Source organism: Mchenga conophoros, linkage group LG16, assembly GCF_057382185.1.
Source record: "Mchenga conophoros isolate Kocher_MC1m ecotype Shallow Benthic linkage group LG16, M_conophoros_male_GT1.1, whole genome shotgun sequence".
Classification (NCBI taxonomy): domain Eukaryota; kingdom Metazoa; phylum Chordata; class Actinopteri; order Cichliformes; family Cichlidae; genus Mchenga; species Mchenga conophoros.
The window spans coordinates 10,573,894-10,597,598 of record NC_140541.1 but is presented as its reverse complement, the minus strand read 5'-3'; the positions used below and the strand labels follow the sequence as shown (position 1 = coordinate 10,597,598).

Here is a 23,705-nt window from a genome sequence, read left to right as displayed (position 1 = left end):
AAAAGAGCCATTGCTGAATGGAATGTGTCCAAAATTGAAGACCACCTAAAACAACAAGGCATTCAGTGGATGTTCAACCCTCCCTCAGGACCCCATCATGGAGGGGTCTGGGAGAGATTGATCAAGTCAGTGAAGAAAATCCTAAACGTTACCTTGAGGCTGCAGACACTGGATGAAGAGAGCCTGCATACACTTCTGTGTGAGGCGGAGGCCATTATTAACAGTCGGCCAATAACCAAAGCGTCCAGTGATCCAAATGATCTGGAAGTACTCACTCCCAATCACCTGTTGCTGCTCAGGAACAAACCATCTCTTCCTCCCGGATTGTTCGACAGGCAAGATCTCTACGCAAGAAGAAGATGGAGGCAAGTGCAATACATGTCGGAAATATTCTGGAAACGATGGGCAAGGGAATATTTACCACAACTTCAAGAGAGGCAAAGGTGGACCCGTCCATCTCGCAACTTTTTGGTTGGAGACATTGTGCTTATTGTTGACGATACAGCCCCACGCAACTCTTGGATTACAGGGAAAGTAATCCATGCTATCTCAGACAAGGCAGGAATGGTGCGGCAGGTTAGGATCAAAACCAAGACGAGTGTACTGGACAGGCCCATTACGAAGATTTGCCTTCTGCAGGAATCGGACTGAAGTAATCAACTGCAGAGACTGAAGTTTGTGTACCTTGGCTCCACAAGTGTAATTTGGTAATTGTGTAATAGAGTCCCAATTAGGGGCCGGTATGTGGGAGCCAAGTTAAGATAGTTCATATGTTTAGTATTTATATTTCGCTGTTGTTAAGCTTGTTTGTGTAATTAATAATTTTAGGAAATAGATGCATGTTTATGGTGGAACTAGGTTACGTAGTACCATGAATACATGTGCCTTAAAGACTCGTGTTTATAGTAAAATCCGGGCATCACGGATGTATGCAAATTAGTGCATGCGGTGCGGGAGGGGGGAGAGAGAGAGAAAAGGAGTTAACACGGCATAAGCTATACGGGGCAGCAGGGTAGAACAGAGCCACACGGTTTTCCTACCGTAGTAGGTTATTTTGTTGAGGACAAGTTAAACCTGACCACTCCTGTAAGATGCAAAAACTGTGGAATAAATTTTTTGTTACATCTTTTCACATCGGAGTCCCGTGGAGTTCTTTTTCCTCTTCAAACTGACGTACGCGAGTGAATCACGGGAAAACTGGTCTCACGGCTTACACACCATCCGGCCCTGTATGCTTCAGGAAAAACTGAACAGGATGGAGGTGGACCCCTGCCTGGTGGCTTGGATCTCCGACTACCTCACTGACAGACCACAGTACGTCAGGCTGAAGGACATCACGTCTGACACTGTGGTCAGCAGCACAGGAGCACCACAGGGAACTGTGCTGTCCCCTCTTCTCTTCACCCTGTACACCTCTGACTTCTGCTACAACTCTGAATTATGCCATATTCAGAAGTTTGCAGATGACACGGCCATCATGGGGTGTATCTGGGATGATCAGGAAGAGGAGTACAGAAGTCTGGTGAGGAACTTTGTCGCATGGAGTCACACAAACCACCTGCAACTCAACACCTCAAAGACTAAGGAACTGGTTGTGGACTTCGGGAGGTCCAGAGAAGGTCCACTGCCGGTTCAGATAGAGGGGGAGGAGGTGGAGGTGGTCAACAAGTACAAGTACCTCGGGCTGTGGGTGGACAATAAACTGGACTGGTCATGCAACACAGAGCACCTGTATAAAAAAGCCCAAAGCCGACTGTACTTCCTCAGGAGGCTGAGGTCTTTTAACATCTGCAGGAAGCTCCTGAGGATGTTTTACCAGTCGGTGGTTGCTGGAGTACTTTTCTATGCTGTGGTGTGCTGGGGGAGCAGCACAGCAAAGAGGGACTCATCCAGGCTGGAGAAACTGATCAGGAAGGCTAGCTCTGTGGTCGGCATGAAGCTGGACACTCTGGTGACAGTGGCAGAGAAAAGGACATTAAAGAAACTGATGGACATTATGAACAATGCCAGGCATCCTCTGCACACGGCCATAAACAATCAGAAGAGTCTGTTCAGTGACAGGTTGCTTCTCCCCAAGACAAGAACTAACAGACTTAAAAACTCCTTTGTCCCACACGCCATCAGACTGTTTAACTCCTCTCTGGAAGGGAGAGGGAGGGGAAACAGGAGGACAAAGGAGGGGGGAACAACTAAGCTGTAGTGCCTCTTCACCTCACTGTACAATACCTTGTGCAATACTTTTTGTAAATAGTCAACAGTGCAATAGACCTCAATACTTGAAATGTGCAATTCACTTGTATTTTTATTTTTTATTCCTATTTATTCTATTTATCCCCTTTGTATACTTTATTTATATTTGTCTCTGTATTTATATGTGTGTGTGTGTGTGTGTGTGTGTGTGTGTGTGTGTGTGTGTGTGTGTGTGTGTGTGTGTGTGTGTGTGTGTGTGTGTGTGTGTGTGTGTATATATATATATATATATATATATACATAACAATTCTGTAACTGTAACTTCGGTCGTTGCTGTGCTTTTTGGAAGTCGAATTTCCCAGAGGAACCCACCCGAGGGATTAATAAAGTTCTATCTTATCTTATCTTATCTTATCTTAAAAGTCTGTCAGGCAATAACAGCAATGACAGTAGGATGGAAAGATCACTGTCTAAGGTTCCAGAATAATGGACTGGAGGAAAAATGGTCTCCAGGTCACCTCTGTGCTTTTTGTCTACTGCACCAGAGAAAAACCCAAACCTCTAATCACCAGGTGAGCTAGGAGACCGATGAATTTTGGGAGCTGTAGTGTGGTGTGAGATGTGGCTGTAGGGGACAGGAGGCTGTCCAAGAGCATTTATCAGTGAAACCATCAGAGCAGAAGATGCTCTCAGCAGCCATTACTGTCACATGCTGCACTCTGCAAAGCAAACACACACACACATTCATCGTCGGAGCACAGCAGAGGCATTCATGCAAGCACGCGTTCACACGGAGAGTGATCAGCGTGGTTGTGTGGAAGCTCTTTGCTTGTGCAGCTTCTTGCCTGCATTTTTGTGCTGCCAGTAACCAGGTTTTTGAAATGAATTTAAGTCTCTGTCCTTGACTGTCTCACAGAGTACAACCACGATAAGCTGGTTAAAGAAAAAAATCTGAAAACAGCTTTCACAACAGAGGTCTAAATCACAGATCACTTAGCAGATTTATTCCCCGTTTCTCAGTTAAGTTGAGATATTAATGGACTTTTTACTCCTCTGGTTTTAATGCACCCCCGTATGTATAGCAGTAAGTGACGGCTTCATGATCAACAGATACTTCATTCAGTGAACACATCATTATTCACAGGGCCTGATGTGCAGTGATTTAAACTGTCTCTGTTTCAGTACAGAAACAGAGTAAACAGGCACTGTGCATGGGGCTAAAAGCTCTGCATCATGTTTTTTTTGACAGAGATATCACACTATAATCATTTATTTGGCTTTGACTGATTTTTAATAAGCTTTTAATGAGGAAGTAGCACAATGTAAATCACAGATTAGCAGTCAGAGATGCTCTCAGTCACCAGTAATTGGAGCTGCACTGCAAAAAACTGCTAATTCAGCCTCAAGCTTTTAACCTGAATATTCACAGATTTTGTCAGCTGATGGATGTTTTCTGAAAGCAGATTGTAATTCAGGATTTGAATTCAACATCTAATCCAAAGATTTTAAAATAAAATGGCTTTCTTTTATCTTTTGAGAAATTAGAAGCTTGTTGCCATTTATAACTATTGTGGAGTCTATTTTTAAGTCCATACTTGCTACTGGTTGTGCAGATATTCTGTGCACTCAAGTTGCCTGACTGACAAGCATTTTTCATGGTGCATTACACTAATGACAAACGTCATGCACCTACTTGTTATACTAGGATTGTATTTCACCATTGCATTTAGCTTTTGGGCTTCCATGAATTCAGCCTCACACACCTAATGGGTGAAGACGAATCTGTCGAGCGATTGGATGAGACAGTAAGTATCCATTAGCTCAAGATCCCTAATGCAGTTAGCAAAATGACTATTCAGTTCTGTATGTGAGGCTGATTTCATGGAAACAAAACTGAAGGTTGTGTTTGGCCCACACAGCTTCTCTAAGGAGATCAGTCATTACATCAGCCCCCTTGTGAGCTTTATCAAATCATCTGCTGAGAAGCTTTGTAGTTTATCTTGGACCAGCATTTTAATTTTGATCTCACATCTCAAATCTCATTCAGTCCTGTTTCTAAGAAATAGTGCAAAAATCAAACCTTTACTGTCATCCAATGATTTGGAACTTCTAGTACTCACTTTCATTTTTTCTGGCATTTGCCAGTCTTTACTGGCCTCTCATCAGCTGGGCCAGAATGCAGCAGCTAGGCTGCTAACAAAAACTAGCCACGAATTCAGAATTTATTTAAAATTTTATTATTGACTCATGAAGCACTACATGGCCAAGCACCTGCATGTATATCAAAGCTACTGAGAAGATCATCATCATCTAATCAGGGTCTTTTAAGTGTTCCACCCTCTTATGCAGACGTGACAACGCTTATGAGGTTGTTGCTCACAAACTTTGGAACAATGTTTCTCAGCCTATCAGGTCAGATGAGTCTGTGGTTTGTTTTAAAGAGCTGCTGAAAACCCATTTTATAGGTTAGTGTTTCCTTAATCTTTCTCCAATAACTTTTGGCCATAGTTCATATTGAATGTGTCTTTGCTGGAATGAACGTAAGACCATATGTTTGAATGTGTGTCTGTGGTTTTATCCAAAGTGTGCAGCACTTTGTCACTGAGGAAAAAATAATGTTATTATTATTTATACCTATACTTACAACTCAACGTTGAAACAAATGTTTCCTGTAAGTATTCAGTGTTTTTGGAAACCTGCAGCATGATTTAAGCTGTTTCGTTTACCCAGATCTGTTTAGGTTTCCTCTGCTCTGATTCTGCTTTAGATTTAAGAACCAGATAGATCACAGGAGTTGGGAGAAGGGCTTAGAGCAAAATAAGGCATAACACCTTTCTTTAAAGTTGGTTCTTATTAAGCTGAAGCAGGTTTTCAATACTCAACCCTACCCAACAAGAGGTTCAAATATTTTACACAACGTTGAAAATATCTACATCCTTAGGCAGTTGTTTTTCAAGCAGAAATTTAGAAGAGTAAAGAAACTGGTTTGAACATTAGTCAGGCAAATAAAATGTCACACTGCTTGGTCTCAGTTGCTGCGGCTCTACTTAAGGCTGGCACTGACTCAGCAGAGTGAACATTACAACCGGCAGAAATCAGGGCAGCCGCAATGTGATCATCAGGACAGAGCAGAAAGCAGAAAGACAGAGGGTGTACGCTGCTGTCGGTGTATCAGGAGGTTTGGCAGGCTGCGGGCAGCTTGTTCCCTCTATTGTTCCCACTGCTGGATGGTGTCATGATCCGTCTTCTTTGTCCGGAGGAGTCCACTCTGTAATAAAAGCTCATCCCTCACTGCCTCCGACTGTCCTGTGGCTGTCAAACTGATGCAGCTACAGGGTGTGGTGTGTCATACATATAGGAACACAGTTTAAGCGCACTTGTGGGAACCTCTGGTTCTTGCCACATTTTTATCTGTTCTAAATTTGTTTTGCCAAATATAGTTTGTTAGAGAATGTACCTGCTGCCCAGAGGTGGTCAACCAATTTTCTGCCTGGCTGAAGATCAGGTCAGTATTCATAATTTTACAAATTAGTGGTCAAGACTAAGACTACCCTGGAGCCAAGCATCTCACATCTTTCATGTCTGATATTATCTATTAAGGAAATGACAGCACATAATTTTTGATATTTGTAGGAAACACCTTTGAGTCACTTCACAGTTCTGTCAAAGTAATGGCTTGATTTTTAATTTACAGATGGTAAACTAAAATGGGATGGTTCCTATATAGCGCTTTTCTACTCTACCTGAGCACTCAAAGCAAATTATACAACATGTCTTATTCACTAATTCACACAACCACTTTTTCTGTGGCTAAGTGCTTTCTATCTAACATTCACACTCCATTGAATATATCAGGGTTTAGTATATTGATCAAGGATACTTTGGCATGCAGACTGGAGCAGCCGGGGATCAAACCGCCAACCTTCCAATAAGCAGATGTTGTCCTCTACTTCCAAAGCCACACCCATCAAAGAGCTGGCAAATTAGCAAATCACAAAAAACAATTTTAACACCAATTTGTTTGTTTCTGGCATCGGTTGGAGTGACTGCGGTATTACTGAATGTTTTTCACAATATCCACATGAGTTCAAAACAAGGTTGTCTTTGGTCTCAGGAAGACTACCCTGGATCCAGAAATCTCACATCTTTCAGGTCTGATATTATATATTCAAAGAATGGCATAATTTGTTACTACGCATGATAGTTCTAGCATTTCAGATACACACCAGAAATACCAAACAGGCTAAATGGGCAAGCAGGCCCCTAAAGACCCTAGTGCGGGCCACCTTGGGTCATTATTATTTGTGTTCATTTGGTTCTATATAATTCCAACAACAAATCTGAATCCACATAAAGGGTTCTTGTGGCCAAAACAGCAAACTAGAGTCTGGAATTGAACTTGTTTCTAACATGAAAGGCTTTGCATGCCCGCCATCCTCCCCAAGCACCTGCTTGAAGCTCAGATACAGCTGATAATTGTTGGCCCAACATTGATTAAAAAACTAGATCTGGTAGACAAAGTATAAAAAATCATTTTGATTGTTTTACTAAATTCATGTGTTGTCCTGTGTTTACTTTGCCACTTGTCAGCAGCAGTGAGATGACATGACTGAAAAGTTCTGACAGCAGTGCTTTCCCTGTATGCTTCAGTCTCTGTTATAAAACAACACTTGCTTTATCTGTCTGTCTGTCTTTGTCTGTCTCGGGACTGAAAAAAAAAAAACAGGTCTGGTGCTCCCCTATATGAAATACATTTTGGCTTATATAATGTAGTTATAAATAATTATATCACATAGGTTTGACACAACACAGACAACAGACCTGCTGGCGTCGAATTCGTCAAACACAGTCAGGATGAAGAAAACTGTCTTTGCATTAATATTTGTTTTATCTGCATCAGACAGTTCTGGGGAAAGCAGTGAAATCAACCGAAGAAAAACAAAACCTATCCACAGTGGGACCCAAACACCACTCAGGAAGCCTGAAAACGTGAAAACCTGCACTGCTGATTCCTGCCAGGTGTCTTGCACACACTCACATCGCTGGATATAAAAGCTCCTCATTGAAACTGTGGGGATGTGTTGGTCTGCCACAGTGAATCTTGTGCCAATACACATCATGTCACCGAAAGCTTCACACAGCTACATATAACCCTGGATAGATAGAGGCGGATCAAGCCAGCGTGTTATTGGTGGGGGAGAGTATGGGAAGTCATGCTGTCCTTCTTTAGGATTGACCTACATTCATTCCCTTGCTTGATCCTAAACTTAAACTCACCTTAAATCACTCTTGATCATAAACTTGTATGAATTTAATAATTACAATTTCTTCCCAAAATCAACGTTTTAGTAGACTCTAAAATGTGTGATGCAAGTACATGTATATCCACAAGGGTCAGTCTCTTTCTTCTTATGGAATCTGTAGCGATCAGGCTTGTTTATCAACAAATACATCATAATTCATTATTATTATTATTATTATTGGTGGTGGTGGTGGTGGTGGTGGTGTTATTCTAATTACTATTATTAATATTTGACTATAAGTAGTCAATCTGTTTCTGACATTGTATTTAAAGTTAGTGAAAGAGAAATATGTTGTGTGAGATGAAAGACATAGAGAGGTTATTAAGCTTCTAATACAAATTAAAGTTAAAGTTATAACATCTGAACTCACATATAAAGCTCACATTAAGATCTAGCATGACTTGCACTTCTCTGGAAAATCACTGTCCACTGCAAATGCAAATGCAAAGCATGCTTCATAACCTCCACGCTTTAAGGTTTCCAGTGATAGCTCTGTGCACGTCCACCTCTAAATTGCAAAAGTACAAACTGTTGATTGTTCACTGTCATTGGTTTTTTAGACAAACAGATGGTTGCCTCTCCAACCTAAATGTACACTAATAATCTGAGAAACAGCTGGGCTCAGCTTACTGAACCACATCCCCAAAGCATTATATATGCAAACCTACAGTATAATTATCACCCAAATAGAATAATAACTGAAAAAAAGCAATAAATGGACATTATTTTAAATGAATTTCCCTGGAGGAACAGACCCGAGGGATCATTTAACAAAAAAGACCCTTTTTGTGACTCATGTATCTTGCATCACTCAGCTCTGTCCCCTAAAAAGACCTTGTCCTGTTGTTGGAGCCATCACTGTGGCAACATTATTTCTTGATCTGCTCCAGAAATCTGCTGGAAAATAGAGGCTGACACTAAGTAGAAAGTGCAGCAGGTGGAGAACTGTGCCGAGCTCACTGGGGCTGCAGACCAGAGCAAAGATTAATGTTTCCATTTGCATTTAAAGAGGGTGGAGTTAGAGTCAGCAGGAAGAGAGACTCACTGGCAAAGCAGCTGATTATTTCTTGGTCATTTATTGCAAAAAACCAACAAAACAGTTTACATATTTTTAATCATTTATTTAAACAAGTGTGGGTGTGCTTCCTTCTGCATACATGCACACACACATGAGGATACGGGCGTGTCCCTTCTCTTAGCTACTCACTCAAATACATACAAATTGGGAGACTCTGCACAAGTATCCATTGGACAAACTTCAGCTCTCGATGCATTACTCGCTCTCTGAATCTCTGGTCGGCTTCTGTGTGTGTGTTAAGTTTCATCTGGCAAGGACTGGCATCCTGCCTCTACATCTCTGCATGAATGAACACAGGCTTACAGCTGCAGCCGTGCAGCAGCATTATGAGTGCACGCACACATAGAAGTAGCAATGTGTAACACACTGTGACTAAAAACCCGAAGAGAGAGCTGCTGATCACGTTGTTCGGGCTACAGCTATTTCACACAGTTTGGAAACTGGGAACAGTCCACCAGTGGTCCTCAACCACAGCACCGTAAACTTCCAACACAAATGGGATTATAAAAGGGGGGCTTGCAGCGACAGACCACAATCTAATTACTCCACGGGATCATCTTGCCTCATAACATTGAAATAAAAGTATTACCTCTCCAGACCTAACATGTGCACGCGATTTGAGTCTCGCCTGCACATTTAAAGGAAATAAGCCGAGAGAAGAGGATAGCAGATGATGTCTTTTATTTGAAACAGCACTCTCATGAAGAGAAGAGATCGGGAAAGACTAATATTCAGTTCACACTTGGCCCCTTCAGGCATCTTGGGCAGACTGAGCTTCTATCCAGTATCTAAACAGCCCAGAGTAAACGCGGCCAGGATGAATTAGGTATAGGCTGCAACCATGTCAAGCAGTAGTTTGAGCTACAATGTGGCCATAAGCAGACAAATCCCAGAGGGCTTTTCCTGCATCTGTCGCCCTGACAGAAAGTATGGGATTTGTATCAACGCCAATCTAAACTATGCCCAGTTTCCTCTACTGCAGGCATATTTGGATAGAACAACCATTAGAACTATATGAAGATCATGCAGACCAGGTAAACATTTGACAATCAAATAGACTGAAATGGCACATTAGAAACATAAAAAGAAGGTAGTGATTGTTGGTCAAAGCAGTGAGTTTGTTCCATAAGAAAATGATTCCTTTTGCCAAGAAAGTGGCGGCTCTGTGGAGATGATATTTGTCCATCTGTTTGACCATCTGTAGGATTACACAAAAAGATATCAGGCGGGGCATGTGCAAAGGAAACACCCACTGAAATATAGCGGGGATGCAAATTACTCTGAGAATTTATATGGAGAGATTTTGAAGGGGTTTTGCTGAACTGTAAATGCCCTTATAGTATTGTTTTTATGTTTATAATGTTTTTTAAGTCAAAATAAATGTAAATGAACAGAACTGTGAAGCTACACATATATTCCAGATTCTGTTGGGCAATTATTTAACCAGTGTTACTCTTTTTCTGCTGAAACAGGAGCAAGTCAATTTTTAAAAGGAGTGAACTAAATAATACAAGGATTCAAGTTAAAGGAGGCATCTTCTTATCTATAAAATATTCCATTTGTAATGAGATCAAACAGAAAAATGAAACATCTTCCAAACTGTAAATGATCAGACAGTTAATCACTTATTTCTTATTTCACCGTTTCTGTTTAAAACTGTACATACTGCACACACCATTTCTTGCGCTAGCTTCCTAAAAAAGCTGTTCTTGTATTTTTTTTTGTCTTATCTTTGTTTCTTTTGACATTTTAATAAAAATATAAATGTTGTCTTATCACATAAGACCCAAAATGTAACTTTGTTTTTCATTTGGTTTTTTTGTCGTGCAAACTGGCCTGACTAACTTTACATTTTTTATTGTTTTAAAATTTTGATTAGAAAGAAAAGGCAGGATTAATCAAAAAGAACCAATAAATCAAGTTAAAAATGGGAAATATTCCAAATAATCTCCATTTGCCACCCTTTTGTGATCTTAATGAAACTACACAATCGATTAAAGTTGCTAATAAATTCTGTTGTTTTTTGATAAAGGTCTCAGAACAGAGCCACATCAATTAATCAACTCAGCTGGCAATAATTTTGCAGAGACATTGCTATGAGCAGATTCATTTTACAATATGCACCAATGTGAAAAGGTTTTTTTTTAAGTACGCAGAAAAGCTGATGAATTTCCACATGTACTTCCAGCAGTGCAGCTCCATCACTGCCATTTAAAACTGCCAATTCCCAAAAATGTAATATACTGTATATGTAAACATGCTGTATAAATGGGGAGTATTTGTCAGCAATGACATCAAAATGTTTTTGCTCCATAATCTCTCCATAAATTTTCAAAACACGGACATTGGCTTGTTTTAGGTTCTCAAATGTGATGTTGTCTTTTGTTGCATATTTGCTAGTAAAACTGGACATTCTAAATTTTTGGATCTTTAGTTTACTTTAAAATTGTAATTTATTTCTTTGTTTATTGTTTAGTTTACTGGCAAATTTTCAGAGAAACCAGGCTAGTGGTTGAGGGCGTATATGGATCTGCATTGGACTTTCCGATTAAATAAAACTTAGAATAAAGAAATGGATGAAACCAGCACAAATGAACTGACAGCTGAATCAATAATGAGAAAGTCATTAGTTGCAGGCCTGCATCGGCCGCTGCGTCTCAGACAGACAGGAAGTAAATCCTATTTCCTGCCACTCTCCTCTGCAGCTTTCAGCACAAATCAGATTTACTTGATGTGTAGCCAGAAAAAGACCACACAGCACACACACACACACACACACACACACACACACACCAGCTATTGTGTGAATCAGACTGCACTTCAGTCACAGCATTTCTTCCCCTCCGGCTGCTTCCTCCATCACGCTGATGGCCGATCCTCCTTTGATGTGCTGCCGCTCTGTGATCTGCCTCTGTATGTGCTCCCATGCTTCTAACTATGTGTGTCTTAATAGCAGTGAAAAGCTCAGTGTGTTAAGGTATCAGTCGATGAACAGAAAATTTACCACAGCCCTTATGATGCTGGGCATGTTGATGCTGTGTATTTTTCTGAGTCAAACATTTGGCTGTTTAAATATTCATTCTGTTGATAAACCAATTATTGAAGCTCATACAATTAAGACACCAGAACAATTTATTAATTTTATTTTATTATTTTGCTTTTGATTGTTTAAGCTATTGATTAATGTATTCATTTTTAGCTTATTAAAACTTTAAAATGAGTAACAAAAATGTGCCAAGCTGATCAGCTAGTTGCAGCTTTTAAGGGCTGATGACACCCATCGGTTAGCAAGCTGCATCCACAAACTGGCTGTAACAGCAAAGTAGAAGCCCAGTCTTGGCTTGACTTTCACAACAATTAATATGGCAGCAATCCATATTTTTATCATAAAATTTAAAATGCTCCAAAAGGCACCAACACCACAAACCAGTTCAGTAACTTCAGTTAGTGGAGGAGAAGCAAACAGCTGCCTGTCAGTTTAACTGAGCATCGCTCTAACTTTAAGCTTTGATAAGGTTTAGAATTCACTCTTTGCTCCATGAAATGGTAAACTAATGATAGAGGTTAAAATCATTTTTGCACCACATTGTACACGTGCCCTTTTTTCTGTTATAAAGACGGGCATTTTAACATGAAAGTCTATGGGCCTTGCTCACTTTTGGAACCAGCCTCAAGTGCCCACTTGAGGAACTGCAGTTTTTCCCACTTTTGGCTTCATTAACTATTGCACTACTATAAAATACCCATCAAACCTTCCTACAGCACATTTACATGCCTCTGTGACTAAACTCCAAAATACTTTAAAGTCCTAAATATACAGTTTTTGATATAAAGCAGAGACATCCTTTTTCTTAATTCAATTAAATTGTATTTATATAGTTTCAAATCACAACAACAGTCAAACAAATTGATTAAAAAATTAAATTCTAACTAACAACTATTTATTAAATTAATAAGCTCCAGCCTGGACAGAGAAATATGAGAGGGGCTGCTGTTTGATTCTGAAAGCTACAGCAGCTTACTGGAGTGACAGTAATGACTTTGTCTCCATTAACATGAGGAGGAGGAGGAAGCAGGAAAGGGGCTCACTGAGGTTAATTCTGGTAACATGCCCTCCCTTCTTCAGTCTCAGAGTCTGAACTAGAGCTGCTTTCTACAGAAGAAACATTCTAGCTCTTATAGCGACTGTTCATTTGTTCCCTCGATCAAACCAAGAAAAAGATCACGTTTCTATGTTGAGGAGCAACACCTGCCTTGTAGAAAAATAACTTGCCATGGTTACAGCATTAACACAACTGACATCTTTTCTGATTTTACTTTGTTAAAGACTGAGATATGTGTGAAAATCACAGATCACTTAAGACTGAATTTGCTATTTCCAACCAGAGACTGCACAGTAGAGACTGACGGCTGAGCATGTGATATTGAGCTACTGCCTTCTGCCTGGCTCTAATATGAGCACACACCTCTTGGACTTGCCTCTTGATGCTTGATGCTCAGTGTAGGAAGATGAAATGTTTTCTTGGTCCCAGAGTTTTGAGTTGAGTAGCTCCATAATTCCTTTTGGTGTTGAGAATTATGTGTTTAAAGTTTTTCTTACAAAAGTTGATTGATTTTAAAATCGTATTGCTCACTTTTAAAATCATAAATAACACCACGCCCAGCTATCATAAAGATCTCCTCAGCTTTTATACCTCTAGGAGAGCGCTTAGATCAGCAGGCCAAATGCTCCTGGTGCGACCTAGATCCCGCGTTAAGACCAGAGGTGACCGTGCATTCGCCTCTGTTGCACCCTACCTCTGGAATAATCTTCCTCAAGCTATCCACGCGTCTGATTCAATTCAATCTTTTTGGGCTTCTTTGTATTATTGTGAGTGATCAGCAAAGCTGGATTATGACTTTATTTCCTGTCTCCAAGTCCTGCATTTGGATCTACAGTCTGCCTTCCACACAGCCATTACTTGGCACTGATAATTGTCTCTACAGGTTTTCTGTCTTAGGCTTGGTTGCTCTTAGCTTACTAGCTTCTCTTTCTCTGGTCACTACTATGAAAACTCTGGTTGCAAATTACATTGAAAGCATGAGAAGGCAAATTGGATTTGTCTGAACTTCTCTCCAGATGGGAGTTGAAAATGGATAGAACCATTCCAACTCCAGCTCCCCCAGAAGGGCGAAGACTTCTTCTCATCTAGATGTTCTTGACCCAGTGCCCATCCTATCTGAATAAAATGTGTTCCTTTTTAAGAATGTTTTACTCTTTTCTGTTTGTGAATATGTGTTTTTACCTAAAAGTCAAACCTAGCAGTATTTAAAGTGCTTTATGTCAGGATGTTTTCTGATTTGATAGTTATTGAGCACAGCTGTTAAAGCATCAGAATCTGGGTCTATGTTTCTGACAGCATCTAAATAGTTTGTTACAGCCTGTTTTTTGTTTTTTTTTCTAATACAGCTTTTGTCTTGCAACTTGTGCTATTTGAGTGCAATAATAAATCACTAGAGTGCCCCTTTAAGTGAACCCATTCACCCCTTCAGTCAAAGTAATTTCATTCTTGCATTTATAGTGACCCTCTGGCCTTAAAAACATTTGTCTTTCTGCATTAAAGCTGACTATTCTGCGCTGCAGCTTGAACGCATGGCACTGCGCTGTGAATTCAGGAAGCACGTGCATATGCATTTTGTTTTTTCCCCTCAGACCAGACGCTGCCCTCCTGCTCACACCGCACTGGTTGTAAATCTCAGAGTCTGATTTCTGTGACAGCGAATGAAAACCAGCTGTGAGGAGCGAGCGAACAAGCGGGAGAGAAAACTGGTCTGGAGCCAGAAGTCAGTCTGAATGCTGAGTCTTCCAATCAATACACAGCTGGCGACTCCTCTCTCACACACAAACTCAAATAGCTATCCTTTGGAGGACTCTGCCTCACTTCCATTGATTCCCCTTGTCATGACCTTAAGCATCAGGACAGCATACCAAATCTTTAAGTGATGCTTCATACAAACAATGTATTTTTTCATCCCCTTCTCAACATTCAGCTGGGTTTCAGCTGAGATCAGGTCAATTTTTTTAATGTTATTTTGATGTTCTTCTTACCTTGTCTCTTCATAAAAGATGGCCAGACCAGAAAATAGCCTTTTTCTACCAGTACCTACTCAGCTTGACTTTTTTTCTTTTTTTTTTAGTTTTCCCATTAGGTGGTAGTATCTAGTACCAGGTACTTTTGTAGTATCTACTCGGGCGGGGTTCCAATCAATCTGAGTCAATCCGAAAATGTGATGTCAACAGACTGAATGCCACCGATTGGTCAGTCAGTGACGCAACTCAATGATTCATGAGTGTGACTCCTTCACAAAAATTAAATCCATCAATTTTCAGTTATGTTGTTTGTGTCGCATACAAATGACATCACATGACTTTTGGCCATGTTGCACCTGAGAGGCTTCTCATGTTGCTTTGGCCACGTAGGTACTAGCAGAAAAGAAGCAAAGGGGAAGCCAATAAGGAAGTGCCTTTTACCTGCATTCTTACTGGTCAGCAGGAGGCAAAAACAGAAGTATGATTTTATCTAACCCCATGGTAAAATAACTGTACTTTTCTCTTTATTTATGACCTCAACAAACATCTCCTTGATGAGGCTGTTGTTTTAATCGCATGTTAGTCTTCTAGTAAACAGCATGAGGCTAATTTTAGTCAATTATGTTAACCTTTACAATAAAATTAAATTTTATTTATGTAGTGCCAAATGACAACAACAGTTGCCTCAAAGCGCTTTATATTGTAAGGTCAGTGTTGGGTTACTTTTAAAATGTATTCCACTACAGATTACAGAATACATGCCCCAAAATGTATTTTTGAGAGTAACGTATTCTGAATACTTTGGATTACTTAATATATTATCATGGTTTTTACAACTACATGAATGTACTATTGCTGTGTGATTTATTACTATTACTGAAGGTCTGCGGTCTCAGGTCTCCAAACCATAGTAAAGGGACCTCTGACTAATACGTCCAGAGCTCTGGCTAATACCTCGGTTCCCTCTGGCTCATAGCCGAAAAATAGCTTTACAATAACGGAACTTGTTGTTTTTGGAGGAAAACACGAACACGGTGTACAGTCGAGTCTTAATAGCTTACTTACAACTGGGCTCGTCAGGCACTCTTCTTGGCTGCAGTGGTTATTATTATATTTACATGCTTCCAGCTCCTGTTTCTGCTCGATGACAGCTCGTACTTTTCCACTCGCCTTTTTCTCCCTCCCTCGCTCACAGACACATAACGGGCATGGCAGTCCATTCTCCCTGCAGCACGGACTACACTGCCCATGAGGCTACATTCTTTAGAGCTATGCCTGTAGCATTCTGCCTATTAGCTTAGCACAACAACAAAAAGGTGCTCTCTCACCCAGGAAACACACAGTTGCAGAGAGCGTCACCCTGTAACCATGGCAACCGTAACGCTGCAGCCTGGAACAACAGAACGTAGCTGTCAAACAAAACCCAAACAGTCCTGACCCGCGACAAAATGAAACAGGAAAGTACCGCAGTGTAATCCATTTATTTCAACAAAGTAACTGTATTCTGAATACCACCTTTTTAAACGGTAACTGTAACGGAATACAGTTACTCATATTTTGTATTTTAAATACGTAATGCCGGGCTCACACTGCGTTTTTTTTCAGTCACGCGATTCAGCTCCTGCTCAAACTGTACGATTGACTCGCAGGGGTTAGAAGTTCATAGGTCACGATGCAGGGTCTCACACTATACGACCCGGTGCTCTGATGCGACCCGAGTGCTCACACTGTGCGTCCATAAAATTAAGGTTATAACAGAAATTCTGTCGCTCGCTCTCCCTTTCTGTCTTTCACTCACACAGACACGCACACCACCGCCATCAACTTTGCTAAATTGCTAATGAAAAACATTGATCAGGCATTGAGCAGCAATGTCTATCCAACTATTTTCACGGTTGTTGTGGTCGTGATAATTTTGTGAGGCCACATCGAAAAGGCTCAGATGAGCTTTCCAAAGTTCTACAAGTGCCTCCATCGCTTGTGTCCAGATCACACGCTGCACTGTCGTGCTGCGCCGTCTTTTTCGCTGACATTTGTGTTTGCGCGTGCGCAGTGTGAGAAACTGCGGTGACACCCTCATGACCAAGCGATTGATGATCGGGAGCTGGTCGTGAAGTGTTAATCGCTTCTCGTTACCCCACGTATACTACACGATGCACGACGCACGATGAAGGCCAAAATCGCCAAAACGCTCGCACGACTCAAAAATCGGCTCAAAATGGGCCAGAAATCGCACAGTGTAAGCCCAGCATAACGGCGGTAAATGTATTCCGTTACTCCCCGACACTGTGTAAGGTAAACACCTTACAATAATACAGGGAAAATCAAATAATCCACTTATGGGCAAGCACTTGGTGCCAGTGGGAATGAAAAACTCCCTTTTTACAGGAAGAAACCTCCAACAAGACCAGGAGGCAGACATCTGGGGTGACCAGTTGGAAATGAGGGCAGAGAGACTGATGATAAACAAGCCAAGAGCAAACTGTGATTAATAAATTGCAACAGCACACACCAATTTCTCAGTCAGATCCAATACAAGTTCATAACATACTGTTACAGAATGTAGTATTGAATAGAGAGTGTAAAGTTTAGAATGGAATATCTAGCATTTGTTTTAGGTAAAATTAAGTTTTGTCAATCACTATTTTTTAAACGAAAAACAAAAATGTATTTTCTACAACACAAGCCTTTTATTTATTTTATGAGGGGAGGCAGATGTAGTTTGATATGTGACTGCTGGTCAGACGTTAGAGGACATGAAACAGTATATTTATACTCAAAACAAGATTCAAGTGTACATATTTAAACACCTATAAATGAGTGAGTGAGGTTTGTTTTTTTTCAATGCCCACAGTTTGACGTGTATTTCAGGTTTGCGTCCCCACAGTGAGCTGAAATCCAGGGAAACAGAGACTCTCACTCACACATAAATGCTGGTGGAAACATCTCTAGTGAATAATTCCTCCCGTGGTGGAAGAGCCTAATGCTCCCACCGTATCTCAAAATACCACCGCAATTAGCGACAGTCTTCCCCATTGAGCTCTGCAGCGTGGGGTCAATTAATGTTTGTGAGGCAAAATCTGCAAAAGACACGAGGAGGATGGATAATCGCATAACAGGCTAACAGGCTGCTTTTGCCACACGGTGTAATGAGATGCACCGAACACAATCACGACAGGTAAGAGTGAAGAGATTTTCAGTCCAATCTGAAAAACTGAAAGAGGAGCCCGTGTCTGTGCGTTGAATGATGGAGGCCGCGTCACATTGTTTCCACTCTGTCCTGTGAGAAATCATCAGCCTCGTTCCCCCCAACGACCCGGCCACCTGGGGAAAATTTGGTGCGCAGCCGCCACCACCGCCACCATAGCTCTAATCCCTTCAGCCTCACGCGACCTCAGCAGCCGGCCACCGCTGGGCAGAGTGGTGTCAAATTCTACTGCAGTGACTCCAGAGCTGATATTCAGCAGTCACAACGTCGTGTCAGTTAATGATGTAACAGCCGGCTGTTTGCCTGCAGACAATAGAGAAACTGTTTGTTGTTGATGATGATGAGTGGTGTCTGTGTTTCCACGGCCTCCTGGGAAACACTGTTTTAATGTCACTCATTCACAGGCATCGTGACAGGGCGATCTAGCCAACACCAAGCCTCACTCTGGATACTCACTGATTGATACATTGTAGAACTGAAGCAAGTAATCAATTAGCTGAGCTATTAATCTGAACTGATTTTAAAATAGCTGGACACTATAGCTGGAACCAGAATCTCTGTTTCTTTGTTTTCTTGTTTAGAAACATCAGGACCAGCTCATCATTGCTTCATGTCAGCTTCATTTTTTTTCACTGTGCATCTTTTGAGGGTAATTTTTCTGCAAAAACACAATGCTTTCGGTGTGTAGATTTTTCCGATCTGAAAAATTCATAGTTTATCATTTTTGCAATATGTAATGGCCTTAATGTCAAAAGCAGAGAGGGTGCCTGTCTCCTGAATCTAAATCCAAGCTGGATAACAGAAGATGGGTCTGAAAACTGAGGGATGAGACTGAGTCTCCCTATCTACTTTTAAATACCCTAGGAACCAAAAGTAACCCACCAGTTCAAACCCTAAGAACAGATATCGACATATAGATAAAACAGTTCACTCTTAAAAGATTACCAGTGGATGGAATGGAAGGTCTTATATCGGATATCTGCGGACTTTAAGGAAAGCCCTGAAAATTTAGCAGTTGTCCCCAGAAGCAAATCAGCTAACTAGCTGACAGGTCTCCAGACCCGTAGGGAATTTTGACTCTTTCTGCAAAGTAACATTACTTTTGTGATTAACTCTAGCACACACAGCAGGATTGCTTCTCGTGACTTAACTGCAGGAAACCAGAGCCCAGCGTTACAGAATTCTGTTATCTGGATTCACTTACGCTAACAGCTGCAATCAGTGTAAGCAGTCATATGAAGCTGGTTATCAGCACACTAAGGTAAACCAGGGTATCTCTGCGCATTCACATTATACGGGTGGAAGCATGGGGTTGGCATGTCGTACCTGCTGATTTCAAATCTAGAACATGACCATCTCTGGAGCAGCATGAGGTACCATGGTGATATACCCTGATAAGAAGTGAACCACAGAAAACTCAGGGTTAACCCTGAAGTTACCCGGATAAGACAAAATCCTGCTCTGTAATATAGTCTTTAGGTCGAATCGTGAGCAGCAACCAATTAATTTTTAACAACACGTGTAACTGCAAAGACCAGCAGACAGAATGCAAGTATTTAACACATCCAGATGACACATTATCTCCACAATGAAGCATAAATTGGCTAAAGAGACAATCACTGGTAGAGACCAAAATCAGAACAAGAAGGGAGAAAATTCATTTATAGGACTAAAACACAAGATCCCATAAGGAATAATCATGCTGGCTTGAAATGAAATTAAGTGTCAATGGGTAGCATGCTATTGATGATGTGATCAACTGATCAGACACCCAAATCATCCAATTCCCAGTGTTCTCAGCCCTGACCGGTGCCCAGCCGGTCAGCCTCATGTAAGCAGCCTCAAGAATGAGGTGATGCATTTCATGCATGCACAATACGTGCACAGTGGCACCGGCAAACAGTCACAGACACTCACAGCTACAAGCTAACATCTTGTTAGCGTGGAAGCTCCTCACTATGAGTGAAAACAAAAAATATACCAAAGTGAATCACTGGGAGACCACCACCTAAACATTCATAACAGCAAACCTTAATCAGACACTTAAAGCACCCTCACACAAGTGAACATGGACATTTTAAAGAAGCTAACAAAGGAAAAGTGGCTAGCAGCCTCGTTATAAGCAAAGGTCTTAGAGAGAAAATTAGTAAAAATCTGTAAAAATCAGAATCTGCCAATGAAACTGTAATCAGTGCAGCTAAAAAAATTACTCATAAAAAATGCATGTCAATTTTTTCTAGCAAATTTCACAGCATATCTCTGGAGACTGAGGTTTCATGATAAGACAAAACCACATCATATTGATCTAAGAGGTAAAAACTGATTAATCGAGATAATTAATAGCAGATCAATCTCTTAAAGCTGATATTCCCATCCTGCAAATTTTCACAAGTCACAGGTCACTTGCCAAAACTATACCACTTCACCATTAAGGTGGCAAGATTTAAATAAAAGAAATATTCATAACAAATAATAAATTGTGCAACAAACTGAGCTCGAACACTTGGATGATGCTCAGAGAGAATCTCTCTCGGAGGCCTGGTATTGGTTCATCCTGAGTCACCTAACCATCAGATTTAAGGAAGTGTTTGTTATTAACACTCCCTGACGCCATCTCTCCATGGTGCTGAGGACGTCACCCGGGCAATGTGTTACCAAGAACATCTTGTTTATCCTGAGCTTCTCAGCATCAGCACATGGTAAACTAAAGACTGCTTTAGTCTAGTAATTTGTTCAAATTAAACCTATTTACACTTTTTTTTACTGCATTATTATTTAATTTGACATTTAATGAGGATTTCCCTTATAGATTTTACACAAACTGGTAGAGTGAGCTATAAAGAAAATAATCTTCCTTTGTTAGCTTTCCTCAACATTTCCCCTTAATTACTCTCTTATTTCTTAAAAACTCCAATAGAGCCAGACGTAATAGCTGTGACATTCCTTTTCTCAATTTCCACTATAATTAATACCAAACGCCACTCAGTTTATTGGAAATACTCTTTTAATTTACAACTAAACATCCAGGAAATATCCAGGAAATGAGCCAGACCCATAAAACCCTCAATTTGGTAATGGCTCCATGGCTATGACAGCATGTGAAAGCAGGTGACTGGTGTGAGCATGACAATGACAAAGGCAGCTCTGTGTGTGCTGCTGAAGGGTCGTCAAGGTGACTTGATAGCAAGGGCATCCTTTCCTCCACCACAGCTGATCTCCCCTGCACACACCCCAAAACCAAAGACCAGCATCACATAAGCTCACACAGCAGCAGGGCCAGCATTTAAACGCCACCAAACACACACAGAAAAAACCCATCACACCGCCTCTCAGGTGCAAAGAGTAGAGTGAACAGATGTGCATTTGCAATTAATCTCCTTCCCCCTCCTCTGGATTTTCTAGAAGCAGAAGTGCTGAGCCTCTATTTGGTCACTTTCAGTCCTCATTTATTCGCCTTTTCATTTCTTTCTTTTTTTACTCTTAGTGACTTCTAGCCTCACTCCGGCTGGATTACACTTTTAATTGGAGAATCTGTTGAACAATAGGCGGATCCAGAGCCCCGTTGTTACAGACACCTCTGTTCTCCCCGCTGGCTGAAAAGCGCCACGGCACCGCGTTAAGTTGTCAATAGCGAGTCCCCGTTAATCAAAATGAATAAACAGTCACTAACAGAGCTTCGGTTCTGGTTTCACCCCGCTGTTTCACACTGAGCTCGGAAGGATGAAGTAACGAGAGAGAGATAGAAAGGGGGTAGAAAAGGCATCAGCGCCTTCCAGTAAACCGCTCAGCGGGCTGACAGGAGCGTGTCATCTACCGGGGAAATGAAACACACACACCGGTCTAAAACACAGCAGAGAGCGCACCTCTCCGTACCTTACCGGGTCACACAGCGGAAGATTCGATAGATGCTCCGCAAATCCGCAAATTGCGTCAGCGTAATAAATCCCGGTGTTTGTGAGTGTGTGTGTGGGGGGGGAGAAGCTGGGAACAATCCTCCGTGTGTCTCTTCTCAGGCGCTCTCAGCCAGCAGTCACCGATACACCGCCGCCGCCGCTGCTGCTGCTGATGCCTCCGGTAGGAAGAAACCTTGGAGCGCGTCACCGACAGATAGAGAGAGGCAGAGAGGCAGAGAGAGAGAGAGAGAGAGACGTGCACGACGGCAGGGTCTGGTGTCTGTCAGCGGCCGGTGGAGCCTGGGACAGCAGGGGGGGGGGGGGGATAGAAGTGAGTCGGGGGGTAGTCGTCAAACTAGGTTATGACATAAAATAATAAGAAATAAAGAAAGCGCTTATTGGTTTGATATTTCATCTTCAGCAATTAACCGGGCATTGAGGTAGAAATTTGGAGCCACATTATTGAGAACCAACTGAATTTTTGTTGGCAGCAAAGCCAGAGCTCTTTATCCCAGAGTAAAAAGACAAGCTCCCATACCTGAGTCCTCTCTACAGGTCATTGTTGTTACTTCACCAGGATCCGGAGCTCTAAAGCAGAAACAGTGAGTTTGGTTTCTACTGCTGGTCAGACTTTAAACCAGGTGTTGTTCCAAAAAAGTGATTTCCTATGTGTGTGTGTGTGTTTTATGTGTAATGTCTTTGCTTATATTGGAGAATAGACTAAAGACGACAGGATTTATGAAGGGTTTGTTTCTGCTGCCCTCTTGGCCAGATCAGTTAAAGCAAAAGTGAGCCTTTTTAGCTGGATAGAAAAAGATAAAAGTCACTTTGTCAAAAGCTCCAGTTTCTGCCTTGTGATAGAAATTCAGTTAAATTCTTAGGTAGTTTAGCGCCAAATCACAACAGCTGTTCCATCGTGCTGGTTTATATTGCACAATAAAACAGAGAAAACCCCAAAAATCTGATGCATAAGCACACAGTGGGATTGAAAAACTCCCCTTTAGCAGTATGACATTTCTGCAGCAGAACCAGGCTCAGGGAGGGGCACCCATCTACTGTGACCGGCTGTGGGTGAGGGGAGTAAGACAACAAAGACACACTGTGGAAGAGAGCCAGAGATTAATGGGTTAACCCTATAATTAATGAGAGATATTTTTGATGTATGTTTCACAGATTATAGGCCAACAGGTCATTTTCAACAGCTTAAATCTGAACATCTGATCAGTTATTTGTTTCTTCAGTGACACGTCACACTGTAACAGGGTGTGCTTTACTACTTCTGCCTCGAAAAACCTCAGTGGAGCCAGCTTTAGGTTTAATACAGAGATCAATATTTTACCACTGAGCAGAATCTCACTCTGCAGTGTTCCTAAACCTGCTAACTCACTTCACTCAGGAGTCAAACTGACGCTTTGCTTTTTTCCTCCACCAGGCACACACTCTTATAAAACAATGAAAACAAGTACAGTAAAATTGGGCTTTTAACTGAGGTTCATTTATCCAACAAAACGCTTGAAGTCAATCAAAAATAATAAGGTTTAAACAACTAAAAGGGACTAAAATGTTCGGAACTCTGAATAATTAAGTTAGGAATACATTTCTTTTGATGCACATTTACACAGCTTTTAATGTGTTTACATATTATAAGCATCTACATTCCTAGTGCAGTGAAATATCCACTTGTAAAACTCTTTTCTTACTTACACAGATCTATGCAGTAATAATGACACTAGTTTGTTGCGGCAGCCTCACTGTACTTCCATGGTTATACAAGACTTGTATATTGGATGTGCTTTGTGTTTGTATTAATGAGACAGTCATTGAGAGAGAGAAAAAAATGGAGGACATCATTAACCTGCAAAAATGTAACCTTTGTTACCCTCCTAATAATGACTCACAGTCCTGTCAGGTTTGGCACCCGTGGACATGGCCCGATGCTGTTTTTTTCTATTCTTTCTTGGCT

General features: G+C 41.2%; 1 protein-coding gene across 3 annotated transcripts in view; it reads right to left on the bottom strand.

The window, feature by feature from the left end:
* The window catches only part of enox1 (ecto-NOX disulfide-thiol exchanger 1), a 144,954-nt gene extending 123,018 nt beyond the window's left edge, over nt 1-21,936 (bottom strand). Inside the window, exon 1 of one of the 3 annotated variants that reach the window (XM_085249109.1) lies at nt 21,713-21,936. The gene's annotated coding sequence lies outside the window, so the exon portion shown is untranslated. The remainder of the gene's footprint in view (nt 1-21,712) is intronic. The other 2 variants (XM_085249110.1, XM_085249108.1) reach the window with 2 other exon arrangements.
* Nucleotides 21,937-23,705: the final 1,769 nt, after the last annotated feature.